The following is a 23,215-nucleotide window of genomic DNA, read 5'->3' as shown; positions in this document are numbered from 1 at the left end:
GGGTTAGCAGGCCTGGCTCTGCATCAGCCGGTACATGAGGCTCGTCAGAAGGATGGTTGCAGTCAACCCTCAAGTCCCTTCAGAGGCCAGAGGTTTCCAAATCACATCACACCGGGACATTCTGACAGGTCAGTCCACCCCATGGTAACGGCACTGAGTTGCAAATCATGCTCACCTTCAATAATAACAACACAAGTGTAGATATAAAGGCACGATCCATTAACAAACATTATAAAAACAGGGATTTTATCTCATAGTGTATATTAAAATCACAAAAATTGAAACAAGGCGCCAGATTGCATTGGATATAACCAAATTATGTCTAACGTTGCTGAGAATAATGCCAGTTAATACTGTTTTCGGTGAGAAAAGAAAGATTAAGCACTTTAGCATGGTCTCCTTAGGTTGAAGATGTGATATACTCGCTGGATACATTTTATAAATTTTATGTTTAGCACTGTGTTTTCCGGGTTCAGAGCTGCCATGATGGCTTGCCTGCAGGACCGAACCCCCAGCCTATTCCATTCTAATTTTAATCCGGACCTGCGTTCTGTGTTAAGGGCTGGGCAAAGGCAACTTACATGCAACATGGTTTCTGCTGTTTCCCCACACCCTCTACAAGAGAGATCTTCCGATGTACGTCACCATGATGGTAAGTCCTGCAAGAAACGCCAGTCACCCAGTCTGATGGCAATAAAGCCGCGTTTCAGGTATAATGGATATGTGCTGGCCAGATAGCAGGCTGGGACTGGGTGTCTGTAGGAATTTATCGTGACCCAGGCATGGCTACGTTTCAGAAAAAGTGCTTTGTCAGTGAGACAAGAAATAATTCTCACACATTTTTTTATAGCTTTTTTAAATGCTATCTGGCCTGGGTTTAGGGCCCACAAATCGCTTGCTGACATTTGGTTAATGGCATCTGTACAAAGTCGTCCGTACAAACCCCCCGGATTTATCTGGCTGATTTCTTGCCAGACTAGGGATTCTAAAGTACCTGGCTCAGCTTGTCTTAACTTGTGACACAGGTTAAGGTATGCCCCAGTGGCTGAGGCCTCGTAATTTATTAGCCCCATCTCCAACCTGATCTGCGCTGCAGAGGCGGTCTTTGGCAACCGGAGCACCCCTTTGTAAACTTTAGTGGTCTGTTGGTTCAGGGTTGTGTTCATTTTACCACTGAAAATCTCAACACCGTAGGATAAAGTGGGGCCAACCTTTGCTCTCATTACCTCCAAAAGGGGAGCTAAGGTTGGACCGGAAAGATCTTTTGCAAGTTTGCCTAGTGACACCATTAGGGTCACTGCTTTAACTCCGATCTCTCTACGCTGTTTTTTGTAGCTACATTTTGAGTCCAGGTGGACGCCTAGGTATTTATAGGACTGGCCAATTTCTAAACTAACATTATTGAATGACCAGCCGCCCCCTGTGTGTCGTTTCTTGCCAAATGTAACTACTTGCGTTTTCTTTAGGTTAACCTCGAGTTGGTTGCTGATCGTATAATCAAACAGTTTATCGAGGAGTCTTTGTAACCCTACCCTGGTTAAACTAAAGAGAGCCAGGTCGTCGGCATATAAAAGATTGCTTTGAGTCATGCCACCCACCTTCGGAGAGTGACTATTAGTGTCGTCTAGGACCGCTGACAGATCTGCTACAAATAAGTTAAAAAGGAGAGAGGCCAGCACACATCCCTGCTTCACTCCTCTAGTTGTCATTATTTTACGTGAGAGATGTGTGCCGGTCCCCAGCTTCACCCGCACCCACGTCCTAGTGTGGAGCTGGATTATTCCCTCTAGTAGTTTCTCTGGAATCCCCCACATCTTTAGTTTGGCCCATAGGGCCTCCCTGGGGACTCTATGGAATGCTGCTTTGAAGTCGACAAAGCAGCAATGAACTAATCTTGAGGTTGCAACTGCCCTGTCGACTACAGTTGTTATTGCTAGCAAGTTGGTACGGGTTCCTGAGTGTGCCACAAACCCTGTCTGGTTCATTGGCAAAAGCTTATTGTCCTTTACCCATAACCTTAGGTCCTCTAATAGAAGACCTGCATAATGTTTTGCTTCAATGTCCAGGAGGGCAATGAGTCTATAATTGCTCGGGTGTGCATGAGATCCAGATGTATAAATTGGGTGTATTATGGCTCCCCGCCATGACTCTGGGATTGTGGGTGTTCTTAATGCGTAATTGAAGAGATTGGCCAATGTTCCTGACCAGAGGGTAATATCTGATTTAAACAAAGGTTGTGGCAGGCCGTTTGGGCCTGGCGCCCCGTCAGATCTTGCTTTTGATAATAGATTCGAGACCTTTTCATGTGTTATACTCCACGAAGGACCATGCCCTTGGCTCGTCTCAATTACGGTGGTGTTTCCAATAGGGCTTGGATAATCAGGAGACTTAAAGTGATCGAGCAGGAAATTTGCCCAGTCTGATTCCGGGATATTAGCCGACCCCGTACACACTGTTCCTAAGCTGGTGCGGTTAATAAGCGCCCAGAATTTCCTCGAGTTTTTTTGCTTACTTTCCCACACCAGTTTACTCCAGAATTGGTTTTCATGTGCCCATTTGTCCTTTTTAATCGCTCGCATGAGTGATTTTTGTGAGGTTTGATAATTGGATATGCAATCACTGTTTCCCGGGAATTTGGCCAGTGCCCGCAGGGCCTTATTTCTCGCTTTCTTTAGTGACTTCGTTGTCTGAGATAATGTAAATTGATGCGTCGAGGTTGCCCTTTGGGCTTGATGCCTTGCAGGGAACAGATGAATCAGGTGGGAGCATAACATGGACCATTGTTCAGTTGGACTGGCCTCATGCTCCTGGCCCAGTCTTATTATGTCCGAGCTTGCCTGAAGAATATTCGAACTGATTTCTTCAGTCCACTTTAGGCGCTTTAAGTTTTCTGTGTAAGTTCCCTGAAGTGTCGATGGTGCCTTTTTGTGATACTCTGGGTTTATGTTGAAGACTGTGACCTGGGGCCTGTGATCACTTTCAATTCTTGGGTGTATTCTAAAGTCAATGATACAATTTAACAGGGGTGCGGTGCAGATTGTGTAATCCAGATGCGATTGCTTTGAGCCGTTTGTCCATGTCCACTTTGGTGGAGTGTCCCCGGCTGTTCTGCCGTTGATAACAAGATAACCTGCACTATAAAATTGGCTCACGCATAGGTCGCCTAGATTAGTTTGGGTTTGTATGAGCGGTTTAGTTTGCTTTGTGGCCTCGATGATTTGGAATAGTGGAGCGGCAATCATTATCTGCTACGTTCCCCTGAAATAGGTAGGTGTTAAAGTCCCCAGTAACTATGCAGTCTGAATTGGGTTGGTCCGTGGCTAAATTGTTTATAATCTCAGTTAGACGAGCCAGATGGACCTTTTTTGTGCGTGTACTGGGTTAATGTACACATTTAAGAGAAAGAGGGGACGGTGTTTCCGCCAGGGATCGATCTTGACCCCTAGGATCCAGTCTTCCTTAAGGGGCCATCGTGTTATTCGGGCTTTTATAGAGTTTGATACATAAGTTGCCAGCCTGCCTTTCGAGTGGCCAAAGCGACTGTCCCTGGTTGCTGGATTCCATGTCTCAGTGAACCCGAGCACTGGGCACCCCTGTAAAGCCCAGGTTTCCTGTAGTGCTATTACTGAGTGATTCCCCAAGAAAGATTGCGTGTCTGGGTTCCCAATTTTTTGGTGTAAGCCGCTTATGTTCCAGGAGCATAGTAGGGTCATTTGTTCTGATGGTGAGTTGGATGCTGCTCCTGACTGTGGTGGCTGCGCTGGAATTTTTGTGCCGATTGGCATGATCATAGGATTAGCTGGTCATTCGTGGCTTTTATTTGATAAAATTGCTGGGAGCCAGTCCCATCTTTGTCCAATGTCTTTGGTGGCTACATCTCTGAATTGGATGTTGCAGTCTTCTTCTGGCCCTAAGGCATTTTTTAGAATTGAGTAGGTTTTTTCTTGACCGTTCTGTCTTGTTGTCCTAGTTTTTTTAGGTGATGGTAGTTGGTTGAGGAGTGTGATTGGGTAGCCCGGCAAAGAGTATGGGTAGACTCGAATACCCCATTCCCTTAAGGTTGCTTTGTTGTTCAAAAACGTGGATGCCCACTTTGCCTCCTTGAATGTCACCAGAGTTACCTCCGATGGTTGTGTTCCTCTTGGTGGGAGGAACTCGATAGCCTCGATTTCATCCGATACTAAGCTCATGAATCCAGGGATCCCCTCTATCAGTTTGAGTATGTTTGCTCTGTTGAGGATGTCATGGCGGCCCTTTGATTTATATTCTGGGGCTAGTATGATGCAAGAGTATGATGTAGCATTGGCAGTCTCAATTTGATGGTGGCACATTATGTTTTTATTAGGTCTCGATCCTTCATTTTGCTTGTTCTCCTGTACTATCGAGTTGGTCTTGGTCTTTGGCGACCAGCGATGGTTTGTGGGATGATCTGGTCTCTGAATGTGAAACGTTTTAGTCAGATTCTGACCCGTCATTGCAACGTCACCCTGAACAGGGGGTGTGACGTACCCTGTTTTTGGAGACACTTGGGTTTCTTTGATTCTTGATATCCCTTTTTCGTCTTTTGTCGAGTCCTTGTTTATTGAAGCCGGGCCAGACTCTTTTTTGGCTACTCGCATTGAAGGATCACTTATTTCCTGGGGACTCCCCATTATGGGTTGGATGTTAGTAACAGGTAGGTCCTCTTTTGTCTTGGGCGCAGCAAGGTTTCCTGGCAAAGGTGGTGCGTCTGTCGCACTCGGTGATTGTTTGCTTGATGCCGTTGAAAAAAGCGGGTAGTATCCCGGGTTGGCAGCAGTTCTTGGTGCCTTGGCCTTATTTCTTTGTTTACGTTGGCGCTTGCGTTCTCTTTTGCTTAGCTGGGGTTCAAACCCTGACTGATCGTCCTGGGTGGTGAGTGTCAAACACTGGGGACTGGCCAGTGGGCCCTTCGGAGAGTTAACCGAACTGGTGGTACCTGTATTTGGCGACCCCGTCTTTCCCTGCTCAGCTTCTGCCTGGCCAGGTTGTGTGTGACCTGGGGTTGGTTGGTCCCTTACCTGGTTTAAGCGAGAGTCTGTGCCCTCGGTTGGCTTAGTGCCTTCTTTGGGGACTGGCTGGGAAGTGGCATAATCCTGGGTCCAATATGATGACTTTTGAGTTGGAGCTCCTGGTGTGGTGCCTGTGCTGCTGCCCCTCAACTTCCTTACCTCCTGTAGAACACTGGCCAGGAAGTCAGGGAGCGATGATAGAGAATCGATTATTGGGGAGCAGCAGCATACCGACTGAATTAGTTTTGTCGACGCTTGGGCACCAATAATTAGTTTGTTCAGTTGGTCTAATTTATTATCTATCCCTGCCGTGAATACGGCTAGCGTGTTTAGGAGATCAACCTGTACGTTCAGTTTGTCCGAATGGTAGTATAGGGCATTGACTGTTTGTTGAAATGTCTGCAAAAGTTGGGGCCAAACGCTGGAAATTGTTTGAACATCATGATTGGAGTTTAAGACGGTAGGAGAGTCATTTGCAGGGTTTTGGGTATCTTTAAAAAGATAGGACAGATCTGCTAGGGGCTGGTCACTTGGATCGATTTTAGTAGGGGTCTTTTGAGACGGGGACATAGTTAGTTCGTATGGAGCAAATTAATGCAGAACCGTGGGCGATGGGCATTGGCTTGGCTCCGTCAATTGAGCGGTAGGGATACTAATTAGGTGAGGGATTTGAGCAGTACTATTGCTCAGTGCGGTGCTTTGGGCGTGGATTTGAGCACAGATTATCTTCCGGTGTGGGTCCGGCAAATCTTCTGTTGCGGTGGGAGAGTCTTCTTCTCCTTGGGAGGTTACCAAAGTACATTGTTTCTGGGTTTTTGTTGTGGAACCAGTCTGTGTTTTCAATGGGCTCGTCGGAGAGGTTTGCGACAGGAGACCACCCTGGGTGTCTGACGGCAGATGGGCCGGTTGCTGGCCCAAAGCCTCACCCGAGAATATATTCTGTTGGCTGTTGAAGTTACATGGTTCTGGGTTGGCACCAACCAGAACCATGACTTCCAAGTCTGGGCAGTGGTTTGATTGGAGTGGCGCCAAAGGTGAATACCTCCCTGACTTGAGCTGACTTGATGTGTTCGCCTTCCCAAGGGTGGGCGTTCGGGTTTTGTTGAAGAGGGGAAGTTAATTTCCACTCCCAGAGTGGATTCCTGCTCCTGGTTGCCTCCTGGGGCTGAGACTGTTGAGGAATTTTGGGTGTAGTTAAAAAATAATTTAAAAGATCAGACTGCTTTCCTTCGTGTGATTTGATCTTGGTCGTGGCCTTTTGGGAAGAGCTGCGGCACCCTTCAGGTGGAATTCTGTCTGCTGGTTGGGTTTCACTGGCTGGATGGGGGGCCATCGCCGATATCGGTTGCCTGGTCCTTTTTCGTTTTGGGACCGATACCGCCTTCCTTACTTTCCCAGACCTCATCTTTGTTGTGGCTTTTTGTTGCAGCTCTGGTCTTCACGCCGGGGCAACGGTAAGGCTGCAGGTAAATTCCTCAAACTGTAGACCGAGTGATAAGAAGGACTCTAACTGCTCACCCCCAGCTCCCAGCTCTCTCCACTCAGGGAAACAAGACGTGACTCCCTGCCGTACTGGGGGGCTCTTGTGACTCTGGCTGGTCTGGCGGTACTTGCTGCTCGCTTGCTGCGCAGTCTCATGCAGGTCACGGGAGGAAAATGTCTTCTCCCTCCCTGGGCTCACTGACTCCTCGCTGGATGAGCACCGAATAACCCTGTGTGCTCTCACTGTTATTCGCAGTTATTATATATATATATATATATATATATATATATATATATATATATATATATATATATATATATATATATATATATATATATATATATATATATATTCTTGCTCTACAGACTCGATACCTTGCAACCCCTACTGCACTCGAAGCTTTGCGCCCCCCTGCCGCTTCGGGGGGTAGAGTCCTCCACTTGCTCCACTCCGCCCTCCGTGCAGGAACCCAGGTGAGCAGACTCGCAGACTCGCAGCTGCTCACTGTCCCATCAGCACGGGAGAGAAAGGCAAGGGGCTGAAAGGTTCCTTGTGGATCGTGGCTCCTCTCCTTAGGTTGGTCAAGCCCCCATGGGGCCGCGACGAGATGGAACTTTTGCAGAGGCTAGGGTGACGACAAGAGAGACGGCTCCTGTGGGGACCCGCTGTTCGTGGAAGAAAGCACTCAGCCGCTCCTGCTGAGAGAGCTCCCGCTGCATCAGGGGTCTCCCGTCCCCCGTCCCCAGTTACTCGACGTGCCTGGAGCTCACTTGTGCCAGCACAGTTTTGCCTCTCAGTTTCCGGCTTCACAGCTCGCTCAGTTCGCTCAGCCACAGAATCGGGACCTGGCATCTCTGGCGGCGGTGGGCGGGCGCGGTGCGGGGGGGGGCAGCGGCGTTGTTCTCACAGTGCTTTGGTCAGCGCTCACGCCCGATCGCACCCGTAGCCTCCTCTCCTCTCCTCTGCTCTGCTCCGCTCGCACGGCGTCTGGCTTGCTGGCCCCTGTTCACCTATTCCCCAGGGTGCAGATTGCAGCTCCTCCTCCGCTGACTGTCTGGCTGGATGCGGGCAACCAATTCTACTGGAAAGTTTTGACAGGTGACAGGAGTTTTGCCAGGGGGCCCGACTCACAGGGTGATCCTCGGGCTAGCTCGCTGCGACTCCCGTCTCTGTCGGGCCGTTCCCGCCAATTCCGCTATTTTTTAGCCCTCAAGAAGCCCTCCAGAAGCTCCCACAGCTGCTCCTGGGCAACTCTCTACTCGCCAAGGCTCCCGCCTCTCTCTGGCCGTTCCCGCCGTTTCGACCGTTTTCGGCCGTTTTCGGCCGTTTTCGGCCGGCGTTTCTGCGAGGAGCGCAGCCTGCGCTCGTGCCTGTGCCCGGAAGCCGCCGCCGGTGCTCACCGTTGCTGTCAGGGGTCTCTGTGAAGCGGTGGTCGGCGGTCGGCGGGCGGCTCTGATGGACGGCAGTCACGGACTGTGAGGCTCTGTGATAGTGTCCGTCCACTGCACATGCGCACGGCTGTGACAGGTAATCATGCTCACCTTGATTCCTTATGCACCCACCACATCTTCTTACAGTTCAGTTGTAAAGTGTATGGTTCCTTACGACAAAAACTAGATTGGAGACACCTTAAATGTAGCCCAGCTATTCTCAATGACTTCTTGTTTAACTGTAGAGTATTTGGTACTCCAGAACAATAACATCTATCAATTTAAAAGATACAAGTTAATGTAAAAAAAAATGCTTTCATTGTAATCACATGCGGTATTGGCCCTAACATCAGCACTGTGTTTTTGATCCATGACTTCAGTTACACTTTTTAACATCTTTTACTATATAACCTTAACACCAAAATCAAAGTATACCCCAAAACAAAACGTACAAACAAATTAAATGTGCTTGTTATATTTGTCTAACATAAGGAGCCATTAGCAAGGTCAACATCCGGTTAGTCACTGCTAGAACATAACAAATGTTGCATACAAATGTTGTTTACCACTGTTGTTGTAATACCAGGAGAAGCCGCTTCCCCTGTGTTCCCCCAATGGAGACAAGTGCAAGGATGCTTAATGGCAGCTGGTGATTTCACCTGCTTTCTACCGCTTCTTTAGTTCTCCAAGAAAGTGGTTGAAAGCAGAGGGAACGCTGCTTGTACTAACTGCCAAATTTCGAAGCAGGGTGGGTCTCTACTAAGTATGGGCGAATTTTGCGAATTTGCGATTCGCAAATTTGCGTATTTCCGAATTAGCAATCCGCAAAATTCGCAAACTTTTGCGAATTTGCGGATTTTTTTGTGTTCGCAAGGGTTTCTGCCAGTTCGCAAGGGTTTTTTACCAGTTCGCAAACGCAAACTTACTTGTCGGGTCGCAACGGTCGAGACTATGTTGTTTCTACGTCTGGTTCATCACAGCACCCTCTGTTTCACCACTGCCACCCTCTGGTTCACCTATGCCACCCTCTGGTACATCACTGCCACCCTCTGGTTCATCACTGTAGATTATGGGGGGAGAAGCACACCTGCCCTGCCTCAACTGACATGAATTAATTTGGGGCTGATTAAAGTGTCACTAAATTTGAGCTGGCACCTGCTTCCTTAAGTGTAAGTGCTACTTGATTAATGATGAGCTTGAACTTTTGCACCTGCTAAGTGCTTTCAGTTTTGCAAAATTCGTTAGTACACCTGCCCAGCCTCAACTGATATGACTGAATTAGGGGCTGATTAATGTGTCACTGAATTTGAACTTCCAGTCTGGCACCTGCTTCCTTATCTGTAATTGCTTTCTGTTGCAGTGTAATTTTTTTTAACAGGACCTTTGTGGCATACTTGTAGCTATTCTCTGATCCTGCTGTGAGGGTCAGAGCAGGGTCATAGAATAGTTGCAAGTAGGCAACTGAACTCTGGAGGGGCCCCTCAGGAAGCACTACAGGGAATGGTTACTAATGATGAGCTTGAACTTTTGCACCTGTTCAGTGCTTTCAGTTTTGCAAAAATCGTTTTGCTGCAATTTCGCGGGATTCGCGGGGCACGAATTTGCGCGAGATCGAATTCGGAAGCCGCGAATTTGTGCGAATATGCGAAAAAATCAAAAAACACTCAAAAATCACCACAATCCAATGCCATCCATGCCCTCCATGATGTTTACATTAAAGAGACCCCACAGAAAGACTCAGTCCATGCACCACTGAGTACCCCTGGGCAAAAGCCAAAAAATCGAAAAACACACAAAAATCACCCTAATCCAATGCCATCCATGCCCTAAATGATGTTGAAATTCAACAAACAGTTGTATCATGCACCCATAACTAGCCCTGGTCCTACTGGATACTGTGGCTACCCACAATATATTGTATTTAATGTTCTGAAAAAGTTTCAAAATTGTAGTTGCAGCAACTGTAATGCCCCAAACAAACAACATCAACTTACTTGTGAAATTTCTAATCCAAAAGTGATTCAAAGAAGGTCAAAAAGTCATCAAATCCAAATATCAAGCAGCATCCACAAAAAGTAATCCTTCCAGGTCAATATCCAAATCAAAGTGACCAGGACATGAACAAAGCACTGGGAGGAGCCTGCTGGACAGGAACAGGAAGTTGGAGACTGTGGGGCACTTCCTTCCTCCCACCCCCCCCCCCCAAAATGGACTCCTTACAAAAAAAAGTGCAGGCAAATGTCAACCTGAGGAGTTATTCTGATAAAAATCATCATTTTCAGAAGGTATATGCTGCCTGCTGGTGGATTTCTTGTGCAGAATTGCAAATTTAGCAATTTCGCGAGTGCGAGATTGTTGCTGCCCGCCGCATCTACGTGTTCACAATTGTATACTCCCGCGATGCGTGATCACAAGATTTTATGACGTACTCGCGTTGACAAACTCTCGCTCTGCAAGGTGGCAGGTGTGATGACGTAATCGCGGTCGACAAACTCCTGCGGGATCACGCAGCAAGATCCAAAATGGTGCAGCACACGCAAACATGGAGAAAAACAACTCTTCAAACGCTGAATAACGGTAAGTGAACGCTGCGCGCCGCAATATTGTATTTGTCAAGTGCGACCAAGCAAAAATATCCGCTGCATGCGAATTTGCGAATTTTCAGTAAATTCGTAGAATTCGCGGATCGCAAATTTGCCGAAAAACCGCAAATTCCGCGAGCGTAACGGATTTTACGCTCATACTTAGTCTCTACAGACTGTGCTACCCATCGCAATTCTAGCATCCTTGGTCCCCTATTCTTATTTTGTTCTCCTATTTCCTGTTGAGGTTCTGTAAAATTCTGCCTTGTCCTGTGCGGTTATGGTCCTGTCCCGATTTTGGTGATGTCGTACCGTATCTAGTAAGTACGGCCAATATGGAATGAATTCCTTGCGTTAACTAGCGAGTTCATTACATATTCAGAGAATTTGTCTCTGAATATGGGTTCCATTTTGTCTGTGCCGCCATTTTGTGTTGCCCTCACGTAGGCCGTGGAGGTAACCGAACGAACAAAGTTGCATGGGCTTCGTCGTCCATGTACATATTAACTAGGCCCTTTTTGACTTGCGAGTGGACTGTAAGACGCTGACCCCGTCACCTGAAACTGACCCTTTGCGAAGCCAGTTTCCCTGGCTGATCATTGTCTAAAATTGCCAATCACTGTTCAGGATATCGTTAACTTTTAGTTCGCTTGCACATATCTTATCCTACTCAATATCTGAATTACATCTTTCTTTATGTCTATTCATTACATGGGTAGTGCTTTCAATTATGGGTTTGGCCGGCTCGTGGAAAGTGAATTTGGGACATTCCTAATAATTAACTTGTGGGTTGGTACAATGTAAAGTGAGTGTTTTACGATATGACGAAGCATGGGAAAATGTATTTGTTGGACTTGGCCCTTCTGGCAGGTTCACCCCTAATCTTTTTGCTTTTAATCTGTGATCTGTGTTGATCATTTTTGGTCTCTGCGCACTTTTTCCCTGTGTCTGAGAGTAAAGTGCGTGCATGTAGTTAGGCTGGCCTGCTCTCCCTTAGGAATGCATGGGGAATGTCTGTGTCCCTGGTAGTTCCTGATGCGTGGGGAGTGAAGACTTGAATTTGGTATGTGTGAACTCGTGAGAATGAATGCTTCGCAATGATGTATGTGGCATGAGTATGTCTTGGTAGAAATGCCACTTCTAGGAGTTGGCATATTAATGTAAAATATGCCTGGCGTGTGATTGGCTGGAGCTGGCTGGTGAGCCTGGCTCCAGGAAGGCTGGATGGGTCTGCCCGGTCGTGAGTGTGAGATTAGCATGTTGATGGCTGGGGAGGAGTGCACCTGGTCCCTGATGGGGCTGGACTTTCCCCACACAATGCTGGCTCCACCCCCTGTGGTTCGACTGATGACCCTAGCCCTGCTAGTGAATGAAAGAGGTGGTTGGGCCATCAAGGGTGCTCCAAAACCAGCTGCGACTGGTTTCTCCCCCACCCTGCACCTACAGACAAAGGGTTTCACAGTATAAGAAGGGGCTGTGTCCCCATACATGTTGTTCTGCTTTTGGATCCTAGCTGAGGGGGCTGCTGCTGTTGCTGGGGCCAGGAGGACCGCCACTTGGATTGTCTCCCTGCCTGGAGACCCAGTGAGCTGGCTCTGGGCCCAGCCTTGCCCCCTGCCTGCCTCAAGGCCCTGCTGGAGCTTTGCTTGTACCTGTAGCGCTGAGAGTGCTGTACTTTGCCTCTAAGCGCCTGGGAGCGCTGTGGATTGCCTTTAGCGCTGGAAGGCGCTTTATTTCACTCCTAGCGCCTGGGAGCGCTTTATTTGACTCATAGAGCTTGGGAGCGCTCTTTGCTATAATTTCCGCACTTCCCCGCCCCGCATTTTGCGTGGGGAATAGCAGGTGCCTACCCTGCGTGTTGTGCGGGATTGATTGATTGACCGAGCCGGTGCCCACCCGGCATTTGTCCCGCGCCCTTGCTGCTATTTTTAACATTTTTTTATTACATCGAGGGAGCCCACCCCTCGGTAAATTCATACCCCCGCCTACGGAGCCAGAGACGGGCCGCTGCGCTGCCCGCGACGACCCGGAAGCCGAAGGTGTCACCCGGAAGTCCCGCCTCGCAGCACGAGAGGTAGAGCAGGGCGGCGGAAGGTGCAGGCAGGGCTCCGTTGCCAGAAGGAGAGCCCCACCGCCCAGGAAAGAGAGCCACCGCCACGCAGAGAAGCGAAGCAGCGCCAAGGAGAGCCGGTGAGTGGGTCCCGGTGTTAGGTATTGCAGACGGGGGCGTCGGGGCACATTGCCGGTGCCCGCCCCCCCCCCCAGTGTGCTCTCTTCGAGTGAAGGCAGTTTCCTTGTGCTTTTTGAGCGGCCCCAGTTGGCAGAGGGCCGATCCGGGGCATGTTTTGTTAGTTGAGCCCGCGAGGCTCCAAGGTGCCCGCCCTTGTGCAGACCCGTGAGGGGCTCCCACGAAGGGCCATTGTTTCCTGAGTCCCCCGAGAGGCTCAGCGCGCCACATATTTGTTTGGAGAGCCTGCGAGGCTCAGACCCGGCCTCATTTGTTCTCGAGCCTTGAGAGAGGCTCACTGCCCAAAATTGTTCTAGGGCCCGAGAGGCTCGAGGGCCATTTTGTTTATTTAGAGCCCAGCGAGGCTCTTGGGGACACGAGTGCTTTGGACAAAAACAACAGAAGCCCCTGCTCTAGGATGAAAGTAATTAGAACTCAATGGTTTCTGTTTGGTGTAACAGTAGTGACAAAAGCACATCAACAATGTTACAAAGTCAATACGATGTGCCCAGAAAGAAATTTGCAATGGAGTAGAATCCTTGTTATGGAAAGCACTTTATTGTTCCTCTTGTTGTGGCCAACACGTGTTTCATCGCAGGGAAACAAACTGCGAATCTTCAGGGCTGGGTATAGATACAAAAAATACATTTGTATGGTTGTTCTATAAGAGCGAAGTATTAAAAGTGGTTGGTGAACCCTTAGTGATACAAAGACGGCATGCCATTGGGTGACATAGTGTCATACATGTGTGACTTGAAATCTTGTAGCATTGGTGACTTCAGTGTTTGTGAGTAGTGATATCCTTTTTATCGTGGTTATACAAAATGTGTGGAAGTGACTTCGGATAATCTGCAATTATGTCTTTCTGAAAGCAAACACAATGACCAGTGTGCGTATTTGTATTATAGAAGAGAATTACGGAAACAACCTAAGAATTGGTAACGAGTGGAAACGAGTAAATAAGTATCTGTGCTTGTGAACAGGTATACAACCCATTGTAACCTGTAGTGACTTTTTGGTGAGTCTATTTTAGTCTAAGTGATTAGTTAGAAGCAGTCTATTGAAAACATAGACAATTACGTACAGTAAGACCGGTAGGAATTGAATGTCCTGTCACAGCTACATAAATAAGTGTAGTACGATTTAATAAAGTTTTTTTGTTAGAGGATATTGCAGAGATACAAGATGGTGGATCCTGACGGATAAAGCGCTGATGCTTATCCCCTGGTATTCAGAACACGTAAAAACAGCTCAAGTTTATGGTTTGTAGTACAGCCATGTGGTGGTGTCTACATAATACGAGGAAACAAACAGTCATTCAATGTGCCACTGGTCAATGTGAGCGCTGGCACGGAAAAAAGGGGGGGGAAAAATTTATCCATTACCGAGGTATGTGATGTTTAGAAAACACACTATTTAAGACTCGTATCAGAACACCGGACGTGGGTCATCACGTGTTTGTCAAAGACACGCATTTCATTCTTAAGTTCGAGCACGTTCTTGGTGATTGTGGGTTTATCTAATTTAATGGGAGGTCAAGTTCCAGTCCTCATCTCTGTTAGAGTTCAAACATGCAATAGTTAACTCACCCTTTTGCGAGAAAAGCCGGGATTTTGTGATGTGGCCAAACGCCCAGGAGGGCGAGAGTATGGAGAAAGCGCTTTAAGCGCGTGGTTTAGTTCGTACCTATAAGTAAGCAGAATGTGTAACATAGAAAAATGAGAATATGACAAACCCTTATTAGAGTTGGTTTCCGTAGGAAAAGGGGAAACTGTAGAGAAATACTCGTACCTTATTGGGCTCATAAGGGGGCCATAACCGGGAGGAGAAATGGATTGCAGCTGTTACGCTCAAAAAGGAAAATCAGGCGGGTGCACCTGTAGAGGGAGTAAGAAACAGCCAAGCGGTGTGTTGTAACACTCTTCTGTTCTGTTTCGGTGTGTTTAAAAGTAGCGAATTGGCCGGTATATGCGGCTGGACAATTTACCTGGTTAGGCTCGTTCTCCCTCTTGTGGTTCCCGGCGCCGTTTGTCGAAGACGGTCACCTGACAGGAAGTGGGGAGGGCTATTTAAAGCTTTATTTCCGCTCTTTTCCCAGCGTTGATGAGAAGCTAGAGCGCGAACTTGTAATCCATTTTGGTTTGACTAATGGCTGTTTTTAGAGAAAATACTATGACTGAATTCACAGAAAGGGTGAGAAATCAATGGTACCATCGGAGATCGGTTTACAGGGAAAGAAAACTAGTACGTTTTAGCAATATTTGTTAGCCCGTGGGTGTTCTGATAGACGGTGTTCTGATAGACAGAGTGAGTTTGAATACAAACTCCGAGTCTGAGCTTGGTTATTAGTGAGGAGCTGTTGGGTTTGAAGATTCTTAGTTCAAATGACAGAAGTATTTGGTGTCATGTAGTACATCAATCAGCAGGCGATTTAACAAAAAAATACATTAATGTGAAGCATAGTTATAAACCCGGATACATGTGATTACATAAGTATGGTTCAAATAAAACAGCACTAAGAAGGCGTTGCGGTGTGTTGGTACAGTAGAAATATTATGAGAGTATTACTAAAAATGTTGCACTGTGAAAATGGGTTTCTTGTGTAAACAAATGCTAGGGCTGTCTATGTTGTCCTTTTTTCAGTCCCCTAGGAAGTATTGCATCTCAGGGTCATAGTTCAAGCCGTATTCAATACTGCGCAGACGCATAATCCAGGTCGCTTCCTTGCGTCTTAACGCAAGTTCTCGGTTGCCACCCCTTATATGAGTGGGTACTGTATCAATGCCGTAAAAGCTGATACGGAAGTCTTCAGTGGTTGGTTGGCATTTGGCTACATGTAAGGCAACAGGATATTTAGGGTCTTCTGTTGTTTTTGTGCATTTTGTGTGGATTTCTGATCCACCCTTGAGCGGTTACGAGGGATTACCGCCCGCCCCATTGCCTGGAAAATAATACCTTACTACACCACAATACCTTGCGGTTACTCGGCTGTGCGCCTACTCTAATCTGGAATACCTCAAACCCTCTCAGCAGATCTATAACACAAGTGCTTTGGTCAGAGCCCTGCAAGGCTCCCACGTGGTGTTCCACCCCAGTGAGTTCTTGAGCCCACAAGGCTTCGACGTTGACATTATCATTATTTACAACTGTCCAGCACTTAGTGGACAGTTGCTACGTTTAGGCTTGTGTTCTGTGCTGCCTGCACAGCCTTCCCTGACAATTTGGACTCAGGGCATTTCAGCCCTTGCGAGGCCAGTTGGGCTGGGGGACAATTCTAGTGTTGTGCTACATTCACCCTGCGCATTGTAATTTACTTGCTTATGTGATTCCTGCGCAAATATTCTACCTGCACCTCTGAATGTGTTTTAATGCCTCATGTGCAATGTGTTTATGTTTTATCCCCTTTGCTAAAAGTGACCTGCTTAGAGGATTGTTAATGTCTTGTTACCTTTGCTAAATGTGACTTGCTTAGGTGACTATTTTATGTTTCTTCCCCTTTGCTAAAAGTGACCTGCTTAGAGGATTGTTTATGTATTACCTTTGCTAAATGTGACCTGCTTAGGTGATTGTTTAAGTTTCCTTCCCTTTGCTAAAAGTGACCTGCTTAGGTGATGGTTTTCCTTCTATAGGTCCTGATGATAAGGTCCATGGGGCATATTACCAACAACTAGCGATAATTTTTGTCTCTAACTTGTTTAGAGACAAAAATTATCGCCGCACATCGGCGATTTTTATCGCAGATAAACCTTGCTATTAACAAGGTTTATCGCAAATGCGATAAAAAACGGCCGAAATGCATGAATATCGCTGAAAAGTCAGCGATATTCATGCATTATCGAGCAAATGCTCTTAGCCATGTTATCCACCTCTCATTGGATAACATGGCTAAGAACTGCTCAGGGCAGGTGTTAGCTTTTGGAGATATTCCCGCTTAGCGCGAATATCTCCAAAAGTTGGTAATAGGAGATAGTGATGTTAGCGACTGTTTTCAGTCTCTAACATCTTGGCACGCCCACTTTGCATCTCATTAGTGATAAATATCACTGACATGCAAAGTGGGGCCCAAGATGGTCGCTATCTCCTACTAGCTGTCGCTAACTGGTGTTAGCGACAGCTTGGTAATAGGGAGATAATTTTATCTCCGCTTTCTTGGCTTTTAAAGCCAAAAAAGCGGAGATAAACCCCCTTGATAATATGCCCCCTAGTTCCCTGCGTGATTTTACTACAGTGTTTAGGGTTGCGTAGGAGGTATTTACCTTTACCAGTAATTACTGGTTGTGTGCTACATTTACTATTTTTAGTGCTACAGTCATTATATGTTTATGTGCTAAGTGTTATACCTACAAGTATTATTTCTAAAAAGTGCCTACCCCTGACAGTGGTCCATGTGGCCCTGTCCTGTACATAATCCCTTGTAAATTCTGCCCGTGCCTGTTGGCACATTGTAAAGTGTGTGTGTTATCTAATGTGTTCTTGATATATTACAAAGGCTATTTTTTTATATAACCTTGTGTGGAGTTTCCTTGGTGGTGGGCCTTGGGTGTTGTTGCTGGGTGCGCGCGCAAACGCTTTACACGTCCCCTTCGAGATTAGCCTTGCTGCTCGCGTCACGTTACCTAGAGGGTGAGCAGGGGTTAGCTTGGTGTGTAACTCCCTTGCCCTGACCTTAGGCATGGTGATCTCCGACTGACATTGGCGCGAGCCTTTGCCAGCCTGGGGTCCCGGGTCTAACAGTATTTGATTCGTTCGAATTTGTCGCAGTGGATGTGCATTGCAAATGAGTAAAATATGGATAAATACTGATGTCTTGCTCTATGAAAATTGAACAGTTTCTTGAGTTGTACACCATGTTGTATTGCTGGGATTACTGTTACTAGCTGCAGCTAATAAATGTGATCTCTGACGCCACCTGGAAGTATTCCGTGTCTCAGGTGAACTCGAAGACTTTGGGCGTGTCCCTGGCGCCGCTGGGTTCTGAAAACCTGGTTCTTCACTGTCTCATCTGTCCTTTCCCCTTCTTCTGTTCCCTTGCAGTTGGTTTACCCTCAAACTTTGTCCAGTTTCTTCTCCAATGCCTCTACTCCCCGTTTCATCTTCTTTAAATGTCTCTGTACTTACCTGGTGTCATTTCCATATGTTCACCCACTTATTTTTGCATGCTCCATTGGCTGAGAATCTGCAGGTCTTTTTAGTCTATGTGTGTCATTTGAGTTAAGCCACAGCTTTACCTAGGTACTGAAGCATTTTAAGCCCTTCTCACTAGTGTAACATAGGTGGAGTTCCTAAGAAGAAACAAGCATTTAAAGTAGGCCTCACATTTGCGAAAGTTTGAGCATTTGGCATTGTAAAGGAAAATGCCTTTTATTTATTTATTTTCAAAACCTGCAAAGTACAAATTGCATGTTTACGCACTGCTTGCAGGTTTTAAAAACGTAAATAAAAGGCATTGTCATTTTTAATGCCAATCCCTCAAACTACTGCAAATGTGAGATCTATTATTGTAAGTGCTTGTTTACTTTTGTAAAACCATTAAAAGCTAGACTGCCTATTTGTAGGCCCAACCTGCCACAGCTCTGGTGAGTCAAGTTATTTTCAATAAATAATCTGAAAGTGACAGTTCTTTAAAATGATTTGTTGTATTAAAGTTAGTGCACTGTCTGCTTAGTACTCCAGTGAGTGCACAATCATTTTCCACAAGGGTCCTACCTTCATGTCACATTAATCTTACTGACCCGAACAGCTTCTTGCAGGTCTCAAAACAGTTAATCTGAGGGAAGGTTCTAGAAAGCTGTGCAGCCTCTCAACTCTCTCTCCATATCCAGACTTATGCATTCCTAAGGTAGTGGAATTTGGATTCAGACAGGGCCGCAGCACAGAAATGGCCTTCTGCAAACTGTGGATAGTAGCTCATGCCCACATTTGCTTCTTGATTTGAACATTTGATTTGATTTGAGCATTTATAAAGCGTGCAAACGCCCATGGGCGTCGAGCCGCTAATACCAAAAAAAAAAAACAGTAAGGTTGCTAATGAGGCTGAGTAGGAAGATGTTAGTTGGCGAAAAGCCAGGTTTGTACTGATTTCCTGAAGGCTAGCAACGTTGGGCTATTCTTTATGCCGGCTGTGAGCGAGATCCAAGTTTAGACCGTTACTAACAGGAAACTTCTTCCACCCCAACGAGCTTTCTTGAACCTTGGTGTTTGTAGAAGTTTGCTGTGTGTGGATCTTAGCTTTCTGGTTGGCAAGTACCAGATCAGATGGTTCTTCAGGTAGAGAGGATCGTCCCCATGCAATGCCTTATAAGCTAGGCATTGGGATTTAAATGTGATCCTCGTGTCCACTGGGAGCCAGGGCAGGGTTCTCAGGTTGTGGGAGACTTGCTGAAATTTTGGGATATCCAGCAGCAGAATGGCTGCGGCATTTTGAAGACTGCTTTTGGATACCCATGTACAAAGCATTACCAAAGTCCAATCTGGGTAAGGCTAATGCTGTCACAAGTATTTTTAAGGTGTCAGGTGGAATAAAGGGGCGAACTTTCCTAATAATCTTTAAGATGAAGAAGATTGTTGAAGTGAGTGTACTAATCTGGTTTTTGAAGGTCAGATTGTCATCAAATATGAACCCTAGACTTTTCACCTTCTTCACATGGACTGGAAGATCTCCCAAGCTGGAGGGCTAACATCTAGGTGACCAAAAAGAGGTATCTGTACCCAAAAGGAGAACCTCTGCCTTACGGCCATTCAATTTCACACAGTTAGAACTCATCCACTGGTTGACCTGGGACATGCAGCAATTTAAACGATCTGCTGTCTCTTTAACGTTACTGGACATTGACACTACAAGCTGGGTGTCATCAGTGTAAGAAACCACTGAGAAACCAAAGTGCCTAATGATTGTAGCCAGAGGGGAAACGTAGAGATTGAACAGCATAGGGCTGAAGGCTGAAACTCTCAGCTGCCTTTCATACAGTCAACCACCCCATTCTGATTAACATCGTAAAAGGACAGATGGGCACTGATGGTGCAGTCCTAAACTGGTTTGATTCTGATATATCTAACTGATTGCAAGTAGTAAACATAGTGAACTCTGACTTTAACAAATCCCCTTCAATCCTATCCCCAATTATATTGGATAGATCATTAGAAACTCACGCATTTTTTAACAATATACGTATGATACCCAGATCTATCTGGCATTTTCCTCCCAAAAAAAACCTCTGTCTCGCCAACACCCTAGCCAGAATTCATAAGTGGATGGCTAATCACCACTTAAAACTCGACTGAAGAAAAACAGAATCTCTATTAATCTCATTGAAAAATCCCACCTCCCTTTTCAAGGGTGGCTGAAATCTGTATTCTTTTGAACTGCAAGCCGGCTATTGAGGAGAATATTATATTATGCAGATTTGTAGAATACACTATCACCCAGGATGGTATCCTGGCACTGAGTAAGTGTGTGTCTTGCCATACCTAGAGCCTAGTGGCACTAATCAAAATGTCAGGTTTTCAGCTTCTTGAAGGGTTCAAGAACTAAGGAGGAGGCTCTTATGTGTAGCAGCAGGCCTTCCCACGATTTAGGAGTAATGAGGAGAAGGCTCAACCAACAGATCTGGTTTTCCACAGGTGTGGGATTTATGCAAATGGCAGTACGGATGAACGAAGGTGACTGGAAGGTTTGCGAAAGCAGATGCTATTGTTGAGGTATGCTGGGCCAGTTTTATGTAGTGACCTGAAAGTGTGTGTGAGGAGTTTGAATTGTGCTTGTTTATGAATGGGGAGCCAGTGGAGCTCCTTTCTGTATGGCATGACGTGAGTGCCAAATCTCTGGGGGGTTTTCCCTCTTTTTCCAGGACAACTGCCTTTACATTCAAAGGCAAATCTCAAAAGCCCCTACCATTTGTGAAGATTGCTATGGGGCAGGACATGACATTAGCAGCCCAGGTGCAGCTACTTTCCAAACTTGACTATGGAAATTCACTCATCTCCTCACTTTCCTAAGTGCATTTAGCATCCCTGAGACCAGTACTTTATGCAGCTGTCTGCTTTGACACAGATCACCCAAAATTCAACCAAATCACTCCTATCGTTCATACTTTACAATGGTTCCCAATCAAAGCAAACACTCACTTTAAGACAGCTTGCATCACTTAAAAAGTAGGGCCATCTATTTTTAACCAAATTTATTTCGTGCTTATGTACACTGTGGTCATCCATATTTAGTTTGCGATTTCTTAAATATTGAACCTCTTTATGTACACATACATTTAGCAGATAAATGCACACACATAATTTGGCGCTACTGGTAGGCATATATTACACATCAAAAGAGTCATATGAAAACATGAATGTCAGAAATAGCTAACAATTGGGATGGGGTACCCTCATCAGCTCAATAAACACTGGTGTGGTCAAAACACAGTTCTGAGAGAACTTCTGCTCAACCCATTGTAGCTATGGCAGAAGCAGCAAGCAATACCCAGAGAAAGTAGGTCTATGTTCATGCAGTACCAACACATTCAAAGTAAAAAACACAAAATAAAACTCCAAAACCAATGTAGACAAATAGAGAAAGCTTTATTCAGTAATATGACCACAATATCATTGAAATAGATTAAGGGGAACCAGAAATATGATTTTTTTAATTATTTTTAGGGAAAAAGGAACCAAATAAAGCACCAATCAAACGTCATTATTTAGTGTTGACGGGACATTTGTGCCATTTCAGGTAGACAGGGATGGAACGGAGTTGGGATACACCAAACAGGTTGTCTTAGTCAAGCTGTTTACCTTCTGACTTGGCTTTTTTATTATTTAAGTAGAAATCTTCCAGCAGGGCAACATCCATGGCTGTAGCTGGTGAGTGTCCCTCGAAGTTGGATACATTGTTGTCAAGTTTCCATTGATGAAGTTGGTTTTGGCACCTAAAGCACTAAGCGGGATTGCACTGGTCACATAGACTTTCCACCTCATCATGGTCCAAAGTTTTACCTTCAGACTTAGTAACTTTTGTGGAAGCGAAATCCTTCATCAAGGTGTAGCTGGAAGATGTAGCCAGGCCGGGCTTCATAAGGACAAATAGCTTTGCTGTGATTTCCTACTGAACCAGTTTCCAGCACAGAAAAAAACAAGTTGGCAGCCCTCAGCTCTACATTGTTAAGTATTTGCATTAAAACCTTTTCAAAATAATTTTACTGACATTTGGTGATTGTTACTTGACAGCACATTTGCACAGAAAATGATAAAGCATGTGTGGCTCACCTATCACACATTTTAGGGCATCTTACCTTTGACAAATTTGACAGTAGTAAATAATAGGGTTGTGCAGCAGATCTTAATTGTCCCCATTGTCATCTGGAGGCTATGGCAACACCCTGTCAACAGAAGGGTGTAGTCAATGCAGAGACAGGCTGTGCTCAAAGCCTTTCTATGTAGGTGATGTGATCTCAGCAAAACAGCTAAAGCTGGTTTTGTCACACTTAAAAATTGGCCATTTATGTTAGTCATTAGATAACACACGATTTTACAGATTGATTAAACTGCATATTTTGTTTTTTTACTTCAACATTGAGTTTTTTTATTGTTTAACAAGAAATCAGCATAAAAGCAGTAGGTAAAATCAACAAGGCATTGGAATGAAGTAATTGCCATGAGTGACTGAAAATAATGTATTGTTGTGACATAATTTGCATGTCTTATACGGTTTTAATCTACTTTCGCTTTTGGTATAGCTATGCATGTAAAAATACATGTACATTTATTTAGGGATATATGACATTACAACGCATGCTTTTACATCGCATGCTTTTACATCGCAACTTTTACAACTCATGCCTTTACAACGCATAGTGTTGAGGGGTGCTGGATAGAGAATAGTTTAATTTACTATTCCAACTCCAGTCCCCGTGGATAGTAGGGAAGGTGTTGGATAGTAAATTAAATCTATTCCCTATCCTAGAGCGCCCCCCAGCGCAATGCGTTGTAATGGTTTGCGTTGTACAAATTGCGATGTAAAAGCACTGCGTGGTAAAAGTTGCGGTGTAAAGGATGTTTCCCTTTATTTAGCAATCTAAGTCCCCAAAAGCATGCTTGCAAAAGGAAAGGAATATCCAGAAAACTACAATGTTCCCAACATTGACCATACTTCTAAGGTATTCTGGCCCTCATTTATGGGGATTTGGCCTAGGGTGGTGCAGCAAGTCACCTTGCTGTTACGCAAAAGTGAAAGGCCAGAAATACCCCTGCTCTAGTGCCCTTTCGGCAGCCTAGCACCAACCCAGACACTCTTGCGCCACACAGAAAGAGGAAATAAATAGGAGAAATTATTATGTTTCTTCTGGTTATGGCTCACCTTGGAAGGCGCAAGGATTTGATGCTTCCCCAGGTTTACATGCTCCTGTAAATCTGGGACAGCTTTAAAATCCTTGGGTGTTGCGTGGGGAAACCTATTGCAATTCCACTCGAATGCC

The sequence above is a fragment of the Lissotriton vulgaris genome, chromosome 4_1, assembly GCF_964263255.1.
Source record: "Lissotriton vulgaris chromosome 4_1, aLisVul1.2, whole genome shotgun sequence".
NCBI lineage: Eukaryota > Metazoa > Chordata > Amphibia > Caudata > Salamandridae > Lissotriton > Lissotriton vulgaris.
Note: the sequence above shows the minus strand (reverse complement) of the source record.